Here is an 11,764-nt window from a genome sequence, read left to right on the forward strand (position 1 = left end):
TAAAATTGTACTACGAGGCAGCAGCTTTCTGCTGGCTGAAAGAATGGATGCTCCTCGAGAACACTGATATCTTGGATCTGGAAGGTTTTAACAATGCTTTTGGTTGGCATGCATATCTTTGGTATGATAAAGTAAACAGCGCTTTTAAAAATCACATTGTTAGGAAAGCATTGATTAATGTTTGGATAAGATACAAAGATCTATTGGAAAATAAAACCCCTAGATGGGTGTCACCAGTGGAGGCCAAAGCAGTGAAGAGACTCAATACGGAGGCCGGATGGCCGAAGTATTGGGAAATCTTAGAACAGGATGGAGACAAGTTCAGACTACAAAGTCAGGAGAAACTGAAGCATAAAGTTGGAAACTGGTTTCAATATCGTCAAATAATGGAATTTTTTAAACAGGACAGGAAAATTGGTTTCCAGGTGGAAAAATCAAAATTAGAAACTGAACTGTTAGAACCCAATACTAAGATTCTATCTAGAATGTATAACTTGCTGTTGAAATGGAACACACAGGATGAAACAGTAAAATCTGCTATGATTAAGTGGGCTCAGGATGTTGGACATAACATCATGTCAGCTGACTGGGAATGGTTATGGAACACCGGTATTAAATTTACGGCATGTAATGCCTTAAAGGAAAACATTATGAAAATGGTATACAGGTGGTACATGACCCCAGTCAAGCTGGCAAAAATCTATCATTTGCCTGATAATAAATGTTGGAAGTGTAAAGAGACTGAAGGTACCTTTTATCACCTTTGGTGGACTTGCCCGAAGATTAAGGCCTTCTGGGAAATGATCTATAATGAAATGAAAAAGGTACTTAAATGTACCTTTCCCAAAAAGCCAGAGGCCTTTCTTCTGGGCATTGCCGGCCAATTGGTGACAAAGAAGGACAGAACTTTTTTTATGTATGCTACAACAGCGGCAAGAATACTCATCGCAAAGTATTGGAAGACACAAGATTTACCCACTCTGGAAGAATGGCAGATGAAAGTGATGGACTATATGACATTGGCTGAGATGACAGGCAGAATCCGTGACCAACGAAAAGAGACGGTGGAAGAAGACTGGAGAAAATTTAAAAGTTATCTGAAGGACTATTATAAACTTAATGAATGTTAAAATGTCGTGGTTTTCAGAAACAAGGGGGTACAGGGATATATGGTTAGAAGATAGAAAAGAACTAAGTTGACAGAGACTTGAAAGCAATAACTGGGAGTTGCTAGTTGAAGTATGGACATTGGGATGCAGAGAGGGGGGGTATGGGGAAGTCCAAGAAAAGAGGTTTATAAGAAAATATGTACGAAACTATGCGTGTTTGTTTGTCTTTTTCACTGTTTGTTTGTCTTTTTAAAACGTTGTAAAACCAATAAAAATTTTATAAAAAAAAAAAAAAAGCAGATGCCTGCATGAAACATCCCCTGACAAAAAAGGGAAAAAGCCGCAAGGAAGCTGCTTCGTCCCAACGACTGTGACGCTTCCGAGTTCCCACCAGGGACTCCAGCCAGGACCCCCAGCTCTGAGGAAGCTGCCTTACATGGAGCTAGGCCACAGGGATCCATCGCCTGCACTGACTGGCAGTGTCAGGGATGTTGCCAGGACTGAATTTGGGAGCTGAGCCTTCTGCCAAAACACGGGTGCGCCAACACTGGCAGGTTTGCAACTCCACATAAAGAAAGGTAAAAGCTGTCTGGAGCTGTGGCAGCTTCCTTTGAGGAACTCAGATCCGAATAGACAGAAGTGAATGTGAAGCACCAGGAGAACGGCGCTTGGGGAGACAGACAAGCCATCAAAGCAGCTTTTAACTTAGGCTCAAGACTTTAATTCTTCCCGAATGTTACATCCAACGATCACAATTTTCTCCAGGCAGTTTCCCTCCATACCTCCAGCACCAAGCTTCCTTTCAGTGCCAAGCATCCACTTCTTTTTTGTGCCTGAGGCCTGCTGCTCAGCTGAAGAAACAGCAGTGGCTCCCTGGTCAGAGCTTTGAGTCAGCTTTGACTTCTGCGCTGCTTCTCCTGCAGGCTCTGAGGCTGAGGACTGAGGAAGGCTAGTTGCTGTTTTATGGGATCTTTTATATCTGAAGAGAGCTGCAACTCTTTCAGGACAAAACAGACTGAATCATAGAATTATAGAGTTGGAAAGGACCCCAAGGGCCATCTAGTCCAATCTCCTACAATGCAGGAATCTCAGCTAAAGCTCCCATGACAGGTGGCCGTCCAGCCTCTGCTTAAAAACCTCCAAGGAAGGAGAGTCCACTACCTTCCAAGGGAGACCATTCCACTGCCAAACGGCTCTAACTGTCAGAAAGTTCTTCCTGATGTTTAGTTGGAATCGCCTTTCATGTAACTTGAATCCATCAGAGCAGGAGAAAACAAGCTTGCTCCATCTTCCACGTGACAGCCCCTTAGATGTCTGAATATGGCTATCGTCTTCCCTCTCAGCTTTCCAGGATAAACATACCCAAACAGAACAGGGTTGTCTGATTGCTACACAGGCACACTAATAAGATCCTATTTGGATCTGACCATATATTGAGCTAGACTTTTCAGAAGGGAAAAGCAACTTGCCAGCAGCCTACCAGAGTTGGCGGCATTAGGGAGTTTTGTTTCTGAGAGTGCTAGTGGCTCCAGGCAGAAGTGCAGCTGACCAGAAGATTTGACAAGGCCTTGAAACTGTGACTGTCACAGCTGCTTGCCAAAACCCCTCTCTCTCTGCAGAAAGAAGCCATGTTCAAAAGCACCCCCCCCCCCGTTCCTCCTCACGTCCTGTTTGGGAGCTTTCCTGGGAACCTTCCTAGTCAATGCCAGAAGCAGACCAAGAGGGACTTCTGGCCTCATCCCAAAGGCACTTCTCGTGCACCCCACGCCAGGCTCCTCCTTCACACACTTCTGGGGGTCCTCTGTACCAAATATGGACATCCTTGCCTGCTCCTTGGCAGTGCCCACAAGCCAAACGGTAAAGAAAAGCCAGCAACAGCTCCTACCTCTTGTGCAAATCTTGTTTCAAAAGCGAGACCTTCGCCACAGACAGAGGTACATCTGGCTTCTTGGTTCAACAGAGGTCTCCACTTCGAGAACACCTTCCATTGATCTCAGTTTACCTTTAGTTGCTCTTTTTGCCTGAGGAATAAAAGAAGGAAATGAAAACGTCATTAATACTGAAAAGCACAAACAAAGCAGAAGGCATCCGGGTGCAAGAAACCGCACCAGATATCAAGAGGGCCGGGATGGGTGGCTAAATGGACACGGGTGCCCTTTCCCACATGCCCAGCCTGATCCTGCACTGTACGTTTTTACTCAGAGCCAAGTCTCAGCGAAAAATTGAGGGAGCCGTTCCTTACAGCCCCCTTCAGTTTGCAGACTCAGCTGTGAAAAGAGAAGAACACACATTTGTTTTCCTGACGCCGCTCAAAAGAAAGATCTAGGTTGTCAAGGAAACCCAAAGGCCACTTCCCCTCGTTCCAAAAATCCTCACACCACCAGAATACAAGCACAGTGCATTCAGCAAGGGCTGCTGCTCCATGAAAGAGGCAAAAGGGAATCCAGGAAATGTCCCCCAAATCCCTCTTTGGGATTACTGCGTGAGGCCAAGCCTGGCTACAACCAAATCCATCTCTCCCTTCCGCTATTTCGGAGCAGACCTCAACCGGGTTTTCCTTTGAGCAGTCCAGAGAGCTGGGGAAGGGAAACCTGGAATTAAGACCCTGCTTCTTCAGTGGGGGAAAGAGCAGCAAACACAGCGTAACAGATGCAATAAGAAATGCCCCCAAAGGCCAGATTCTGAGTCTGAGCCAGCCCACCAGGGACAGGAGCCCCGGCAAAAAGGTGGGAACAGGAAACCTTCCCCAGGCTTGGAAGGACTCTGAACCTGATCTGAAGAATGCCTGAAGCTGGAGTTGGAGAAAAGGCACCACCTCACAAATCAAACATGCTGAACCCCCAGGGACCCATCCGAAGCCTGGCTTACCGCATCAAACTCAAACCAGTCGGGGGCCTTTAATGGGGGCCCTTCAGGAGAGGGGATTCTCCTCCACAAGGCCACCAACTTCTTTTTAGCACTGGGTGCTATTTCCAGGCAATGAAGACAAAGCAAAGGGGGCTGAAGCCAACATCTGGTGACCTGGGGGCACAGGCCTGGAGATGCTGAGCAGGGAACAGTTTCAACACACTGCCAAAACACCACACTCTGGGACTACCAACACAATATGCCGTGGTCTGTAACCTTCGCTTCCTCTTCTTCCTTCCCAAAGAACAAAAATGTCAATCCCTTCACATACTCTGGTGTGCACGCACACACACACACACACACACACTAGTGTCACTTCCAATGGCACACCACAAACTGCCAAAGGCCAGTGGGGCAAAGGGCTGGCCGGTCTCCTTGTCCCTTCCTGACCTGAGCCCAGGGAGAGAGCTGGGCTCTGCCTGCCCCCAGCCAGCTCCGCCAAAGGCCCATTCCCAGGAGGCAGCCGGCCATGGACATCCAGCCAAGTCTCCATACACAAGCCAAGGAAAGCTTGTCATGCAATCCAGCAGCCATTGCAGTGTGGGGAGTCCCCCTCCCAACTTCCCAACCGTGGCAACAATGTCTTTCCTGGCTTCTTGTCCTGCCGGCTGCTCAGAAGAACCTATTGATCGGAGCCCAGCTGGATCCAGAATGGAAGGCTGCCAACCTCAGGACCCCTCTAGCCCCCAGGATGCTGTGCTGTTTGCTTGCGAGGAGACAAGAAGCCTGCATCTTCAGGCAGACAGATGTGAATTTTCCTTCATGAACCCCATAGCTTTCCCCTTTTGCTCTCTCAAGCCTTATTCTCAACGAACTACAGTGGTACCTCAAGTTACAAACGCCCTAGGTTACAAACACCCCAGGTTACAAACTCTGCTAACCTGGAAGAGTTACCTCGAGTTGAGAACTTTGCCCCAGGATGAGAACGGAAATCGTGTTCCGGTGGTGCAGCGGCAGTAAGAGGCCCAATTAGCGAAAGCACGCCTCTAGTTAAGAACAGATTCAGGTTAAGAACGGACCTCTGGAACGAATCAAGTTCGTAACTAGAGGTACCACTGTACAGTTCCTGAGGTCCGTAGGGTACCACTGTACAGTTCCGGTGGGTCTCCCACCACTGCCACACAATTTCTATTCTCATCCTGAAGCAAAGTTCTTAACCCGAGGTACTATTTCTGGGTTAGTGGAGTCTTTAACCTGAAGCATCTGTAACCCGAGGTACCACTGTACCAGCCTAAGGACTGGTCAAGGTCCTCAAGGTCAGAAGGAAAGTGGGGGCTGGGATCAGGAGCCTCTTGCTGGGAGATGGGGGCCACTTCTGTCCCCAGGGAGGGAGGGAGGGGTGGGACTCAAGGGAAACTTGGACATGACCCCAAACGGCATCTCAATGGCTCACCTCACAGCACTGAAAAGCAGGAATATGACCTCCCCCTGTCAGCTGGACGGCAGCCCCACCAACACCTTCCAAGTCCTTGGTCACAGCCGTAGGCTGTGAGCAGCACTAGTGAGTAAAAGAAATGTGCAAAATTCACAAAAATAAAATAGAGCTTAGGAGCCCCGTATAGCATCTGTATAGCTCAGCATTACCTGATGCTATTATGCAACAAAACAATCAGATGTCCTTAAAACTGGGGGGGGGGGGGGGAGAGAGGCTGTGACCACACACTTAAGACGCAAAAACATGACACTACTGTTCGAAATTAACTGGGCGCCAGTCGCTTTTTGCGACTCTGAAGCACCACCTAGAGACCAAGTTGAGATTTGCAGTCGTGTGGTTTGCTACTGATAGGACTGACTGTTCCCTTTCAGGAAGGCCTCTGATGCGCAGAGGAGGGAAACATTTTTCCATTTTTGTACGATTTCCATAAGTAAGCAAACAGCTCTTTTGCAAGGGGAGGGGAGGGGAGCTAGAGCTGGTTTTCACCCCTCCACTTTGTTTGCAAGCAAACAAACCAGCTGCAAAGTTAATGGATTAATGGACTGCTTCTCTCTTGGGGGGGGGGAACAGGGGGGCTGACTAATTACTAAAAGGCTTATAATGGTGATTTTGCTTCTCGAAGGTGAAACAGCTCTAGCAGTAAAGCAGTGCCTCTTTTCTTGCTTTGCCTTTCATTTCTTCGCAAAATAATTTTTTTGCTGGCTGCTTTGATAGAATAAAGCTTTGCCTCCTTTATTTGGATTCTGCTACATCTTTTTCCCCCTAGGAATGCAGAGAGAGCATGGGGGTGGGAGAGCAGGCTGGAAATTATGACAATAGAGTTTTTTTGCATGGTGGGGGGGTCCCTTCCTGTGTAGCTACCCATTCTGAAGTTTGATTTTGTGTATCTAATGGCACGCTTAGTATGGAGTGTAAGTAGAATAAATATTCTTATCTCTTGCAATAGATAAGAAAACCCAGGGCTGCCACACATCCAAGCAGTAATGCCTTCAAAAATGACATCTGGGCAATTTCATAAAAGTGGCTAAAATGTCTGGGGAAACTCGGTGTACAGCAGCCCATATCAGTAGGGTTTTTGTTTGTTTTTTGCAAAAAACCCCAACAACTTTTGTGTCCTGATCTTCACTTTTTGAAATATGGCAACCCTAAGAAAGCCATTCTAGTCTCGTTCTTGGTGACAGTGGGTGAGATTTTCTGGGTGTTGCTTGCTTTTTGAACCCAAGTCTGCAGCATGAGACAAAGTGTTTTCTAGCTGTTCCTGGAGATGAGTTAGCAAAGTCTGCTGATGACACCAAGTTGTACAGGGTGGTTTTTAACCAAAAGAGGCTGTGAAGCACTCCAAAAGGATCTCTCCAAACTGGGTGAATGAGCCTTAATACGATAAATCGGATGCAGTGTTCACAAGCGTAAGGGGATGCATGCATGCAGGGGCAAAATATCCTAGCATTACATAGATGCTACTGAGGTCTGAGCTGGTGATGGCTGACCAAGAGCGGCCTTGGGCTTCGCTCCCCCCGTGGGCCCAGGCACTGGCAGAAGGGAATCCTCAGAGGCTCCTTTTCAGTTGGGGGCAGTATTAGAAACTGGGGCAGAAAAGTGCCACTTGGCGATCAGTTATACGTCTCAGCTTCTAACACTGGCCAAACCCTGTGCGAGAGTCAGCAGTAGATGAATGGATCAGAAGTTACAAAAGAGAAAGTTAGGAAAGAGGAAGAACAGATGGGAGGCAAGGGAGCCCTTGCAGAAGTAGAGCGGAAGGAGGGCTGGCTGGAGAGGGGGAAGAGATGGAAGGAAAAGATACTTCAACGCTTAAACAGGAAATGGGAGAAAGGCGAAACATCTCGTTCAATATTCCCCTTAGAGTTGGGTTGCTGTGGGCAGACCCTGGCTGGACACTCAGCACCAGTTCTGGTGGGGGACAGGACCACCACCTTTTGTGCTCCAACAATCCCTAGGCAACTGCAAATTGGATCTCATTAAAACCATCCTGGCTAGTGGCTGTCACTACATATTGCAAGATGGAGACAAAGCGTGCATCCCTTTTCTCTACCCCATGCGCTGATCTATTGAAGCATGAATAAAGCACTACAAAATAGCCATTCCTGGTAAAGGCCCATTCATCCAGCTGGGAAAGTCTATCAGGACAGAAATGTCTTCATCTCAATTGTTTCCAGAAAATGCAGACAGCAGGCACCTGTCAGATCTCAGGAAGAATGCTATTCCACAGAACAGGGGCTCTGCTCCAAGTTATTGCAGAGAGGACTTTTGAGATTTTTGGAACTTGCAGGAGAATCTTTCCTACAGGCCACAGTGACCTACTGGGTGCATAAGACAAAGGGTGGTTTCTCAGGCAACCCAGTCCTGAGCTGCACAGGGTCTTCTATGTTAGCCCAACACCTTGATTTTGGCCCAGTGCCAAGCCAGGTGTTCTTTGCTGGCAGTCGTTTTCCCTCTCAGGAAAGCCTGCTACATTCTGAATCAGCTTCAGCCTCCAAACAAACCCCCAGGGCAGCCCCACAGAGCGCATTGTGGTAATCAAACCATGAGGTTGCCAATGTACCAACAAATGTGGTTAAGCTACCCTGGTCCAAGAACGTCCACAGCTGTCTTACCAATCAAGGTCAGAAAAACGCCCTCCTAGCTGCCAGAACATGTTCACATAGAATCCTAGAGTTGGAAGAGACCACAAGCGCCATCGAGTCCAACCCCCTGCCAAGCAGGAAACACCATCAGAGCACTCCTGACATATGGTTGTCAAGCCTCTGCTTAAAGACCTCCAAAGTAGGAGACTCCACCACACTCCTTGGCAGCAAATTCCACTGTCAAACAGCTCTTACTGTCAGGAAGTTCTTCCTAGTGTTTAGGTGGAATCTTCTTTCTTGTACTTTGGATCCATTGCTCCGTGTCCGCTTCTCTGGAGCAGCAGAAAACAACCTTTCTCCCTCCTCTATGTGACATCCTTTTATATATTTGAACATGGCTAACATGGCTCACCTCCAGCAAGAGAGCGGGATCCATGAACAGTCCAACTGCGCACTTGCTGCTTCTGGGACAGCGTGAGCCCTTCCAGGACAAGCAACTGCAGACTTCCCAACTGCAGGAATGATTCACCCAGAGCTCCCCCATGACAGGCTTCAGGCACAGCTTATTAGCCTCATCCAGCCCACCTACTCAGCCATTCCCAATTCAGATGTTACAGAGAAACAGATTTGGGTCCCATCACAAACTCACAACACCTTGCTCCAAAACTCCTAATGACCACTCTCAATTCCTTCATACAGATGTTAAACACCACTGGAGACCATCTAGGGCCATGCGGCATCCCACAGCCCAAAAGCCAAAGGGCTAAGGAGCGCTCAGTCCGTGCAACCTGATGGCCAATGGTATCAAAAGAACAACAGGATCACACTGCCCTCCCCAGTACCTCTCCTGAGAGGGCAGCCAAGGTGGATTCCGTTCCAAACCCAGGTCGGAACAAAGATGAGAGTGCATTTCCTCTTTGCCTAAAAAGAGGGGATTTGTGAGGGGTGGTCGCTGCTCAATACCATCAAATGCTGCAACCTCTCTTCATAGATCAGTTTCTGCACCCTCTTTTGGCTGCTCTTTTCTGAGCCTTTTCCATCTACACAATATCCTTTTTGAGATGACACTGAAATGCAAGTGTTGTCACTTCATAGATTTGTACATTGCTATGGGCACTTTGAGTTTTAATTCCTTTCCTAATGATTCCTAGCACAGAATTTGCCTTTCTCACATCTTCCACCATTTACCCCAGCTAGAAAGCAACAGTTGCCATGGGCAGAGGAAGCAACTGCTTCTGAGCTGCTGCAAAGCTGCGTTCCTGCTTGCTGCTTGGCCACGGTGAGAACAGGGCGCTGGACTAGATGGGCCCCCTTTGGTCTGATCCAGAACATAGTAACATTGAAAGAGCCTGCTGGATCAGGCCAGTGGCCCATTTAGTTCTCACAGTGGCCAAGCAGAGCCCCCTTTTGGGAAACCTGCAAGTAGGTCGCAAGCATAAGAGCCTGATCCCTTCCACCAGCCACCATGGCTAGCAGACATTAAGAGCCTTCTCCTCCTCCATGAATTAGCCTAATTCTCTTTCAAAGCCCTCTAGGTCGCTGGCCATCATTGCCTCCTGTGGGAGTGAGTCCCAGAGTTTTAACTATGTGCTGCCTCATTAAGCATTTTATCTTTTGATTACCTATTTACTTATTAAATTTTTATACCACCTTTCGTGTGAATATTACAGGGTGGTTCGCAACATAAAAATACAAACCGAGAACACAAAACACATTACAAAACAAAAAGAGACCAATAACCACCCCCCTCACAAGCCAATTTAAAAGGATATAGAATGTTAATCAGCCAAAGGCCTGGTTGAAGAGAAACGTTTTTACCGGGCACCTAAAGATATTGTAATGAAGGCAGCAAGTGAGCCTTTCCGAGGGGAGCATGTCCAGGATTATAGAATGAAAGAGTTGGTAGGAACCAAGAGGATCATCTGGTCTAACCCTCTGCAGTGCAGGAATCTCCCGCCTGATGTGGGGCTCCAACCCATGACCCCGCGGTTCAGAGTCTCACACTCTGAGCTATCGCTCCATTCTAGTGCTGAGAGGACAAAACTCTCCTCTATCCACTTTCTCCACATCGTGCATGGGTTCATGAAGTTCCACTAGGTTTACCAGGACTACCTCTGCTGAAGGTGAGCCTTCTCCCAGATGCCTACATCCCAAGTCGTCCAGGGCTTCGTCCATCCAAGGTAGCCCCCTCGGCAGCCAAAGCAGGTGCGGTGTCCCTGAGGTGCCAGGCAGCCCTCACAGCAGCAGAATCCGGCACTGGCCACATCAAACCAAGCACCCTGACCCTCTCCCATGGGTGCCCTATGCACAGAGCCCAAGGCTGATTTGGGAGGTGAGCAGTACCCAGGGGGGACCTAGGGGAGAATGACTGGCTCAGTCGCACTGGGTGTGGAGTTTCTGGGGCGCTGGATTTTGGGACCACTGGAACTGGAGACTGGCAGAGCAGGCAGAACCAAGGCTCCGCTGCCCCGGTTCAGGAACAGCTCCGGCTGGCACACTGGCCATAGTTGTGGCTGCTCTTAGCCACAGAAGCCGCCTGGACCTCAAAGGGCAAAGGTGGGATGAGGAACATGCAGATGCCCCTTTGAGGGGAAGCAGGGCCTCATCCAGAGCAGGCCAGGGACCAAGTTCAATGGGCAGGGAAAACCCTCCCTCGCCCCTCCATCTTCCGGGCCCCCCAGCTGCCTCCAAGCCCTCTTCCTTCACCGACACACCTCCACCTGCTTCCTATAGGAAGCGAGGATGCAGTCGTCGTCTTCTTCTTCTTTAGATTCTTTAGATTCTTTATTACAGAACAATTTACACAGAACATAAACACAATGAAAAACAACATAAACAAACCACAGACACTGACTAACCACCTCATTTGACATTACATGCCCTTTGACTTCCGATTCACTTCACTGTGCCTTTTATACCTTACTAGTCTATGCGCACTTCATTTTTATTATTCTTTTCAGTTAAATATCAGGAAAATTTTTGCTTTATAATTTCCTTCAACTTCAAGATTCAATCCGAGTCTGTCCGGAGATTCGTGTTAATGTTGTTGCTGTTTGGTGTTTGAAGGTATTCTCTCTCTTTCCTAAATTTCTGGTCAGAGGAATTTCCCCGTCTTCTCCCTGGGGACGCAGCCTGGCTCGCGCCCGCCCGCCCGCCCCCAGGGGAAGCAGGCCGGGGGAAGGCGGCGGGGCCCCCCGGCGCAGCTGGCAGGGCCCGGCCCTCCCCCAGAAGCAGCAGCAGCAGCCCGGGGCTGGACACCCCGCCGCCCCCAGCCCAGCCCGGGGCGCAGAGGGGCTCGGGAGGCGGAGCTCTTCCCCGGGACGCGCCGCCGGAGAGCCGCTCGGGGGCGCCTCCCGGCCCAGGCGCACTCTACCTGAGGCCGCTCTCCCTGGAGGCCTTACCTGGGGCGGGGGCGGAGGGTGTCCCGGGCGCCTCCTGGGCCGGCCGGCCTCCCTCCCGCTCTCTCCCTCGGCCGGGACGGGCTTCTCCGCGGCCTCCCCTCAGCTCCAAAATGGCGGCGCCGAGAGAGAGCGCGGAGGGGGCGGGGCCAGGCGCGCCTGCGCACAACCGCCCAGGCCGGCCCCAGCAGGCGGAGGACCCGGCCGGCCTCGCGGGGGGGGGCGCGGGAGAAAACGGGACCCGCCGCCTCCCCCTCCCCCTCCTCCCGGGAACGAGGGCTTTCGGCCGCCGCCACCACGGCGCTCTCCCTCTCTCCGGCCTGCTGGGGGCGC

General features: G+C 49.7%; 1 protein-coding gene across 5 annotated transcripts in view; it reads right to left on the reverse strand.

The window, feature by feature from the left end:
- PPP6R2 (protein phosphatase 6 regulatory subunit 2) overlaps positions 1 to 11,607 on the reverse strand; it is a 46,807-nt gene extending 35,200 nt beyond the window's left edge. For 2 of the 5 annotated variants that reach the window (XM_083461064.1, XM_083461068.1), the window contains exons 1-2: positions 11,435 to 11,605; positions 2,995 to 3,130 (exon numbers count right to left, since the gene is read on the reverse strand). The gene's annotated coding sequence lies outside the window, so the exon portion shown is untranslated. Of the gene's footprint in view, positions 1 to 2,994; positions 3,131 to 11,016; positions 11,098 to 11,434 lie in introns of those variants that run through there. The other 3 variants (XM_083461067.1, XM_083461065.1, XM_083461066.1) reach the window with 3 other exon arrangements.
- Between the last annotated feature and the right edge of the window lie 157 nt (positions 11,608 to 11,764).

This window comes from Podarcis liolepis (assembly GCF_965112155.1).
Source record: "Podarcis liolepis genome assembly, chromosome: 10".
Lineage (NCBI taxonomy): Eukaryota > Metazoa > Chordata > Lepidosauria > Squamata > Lacertidae > Podarcis > Podarcis liolepis.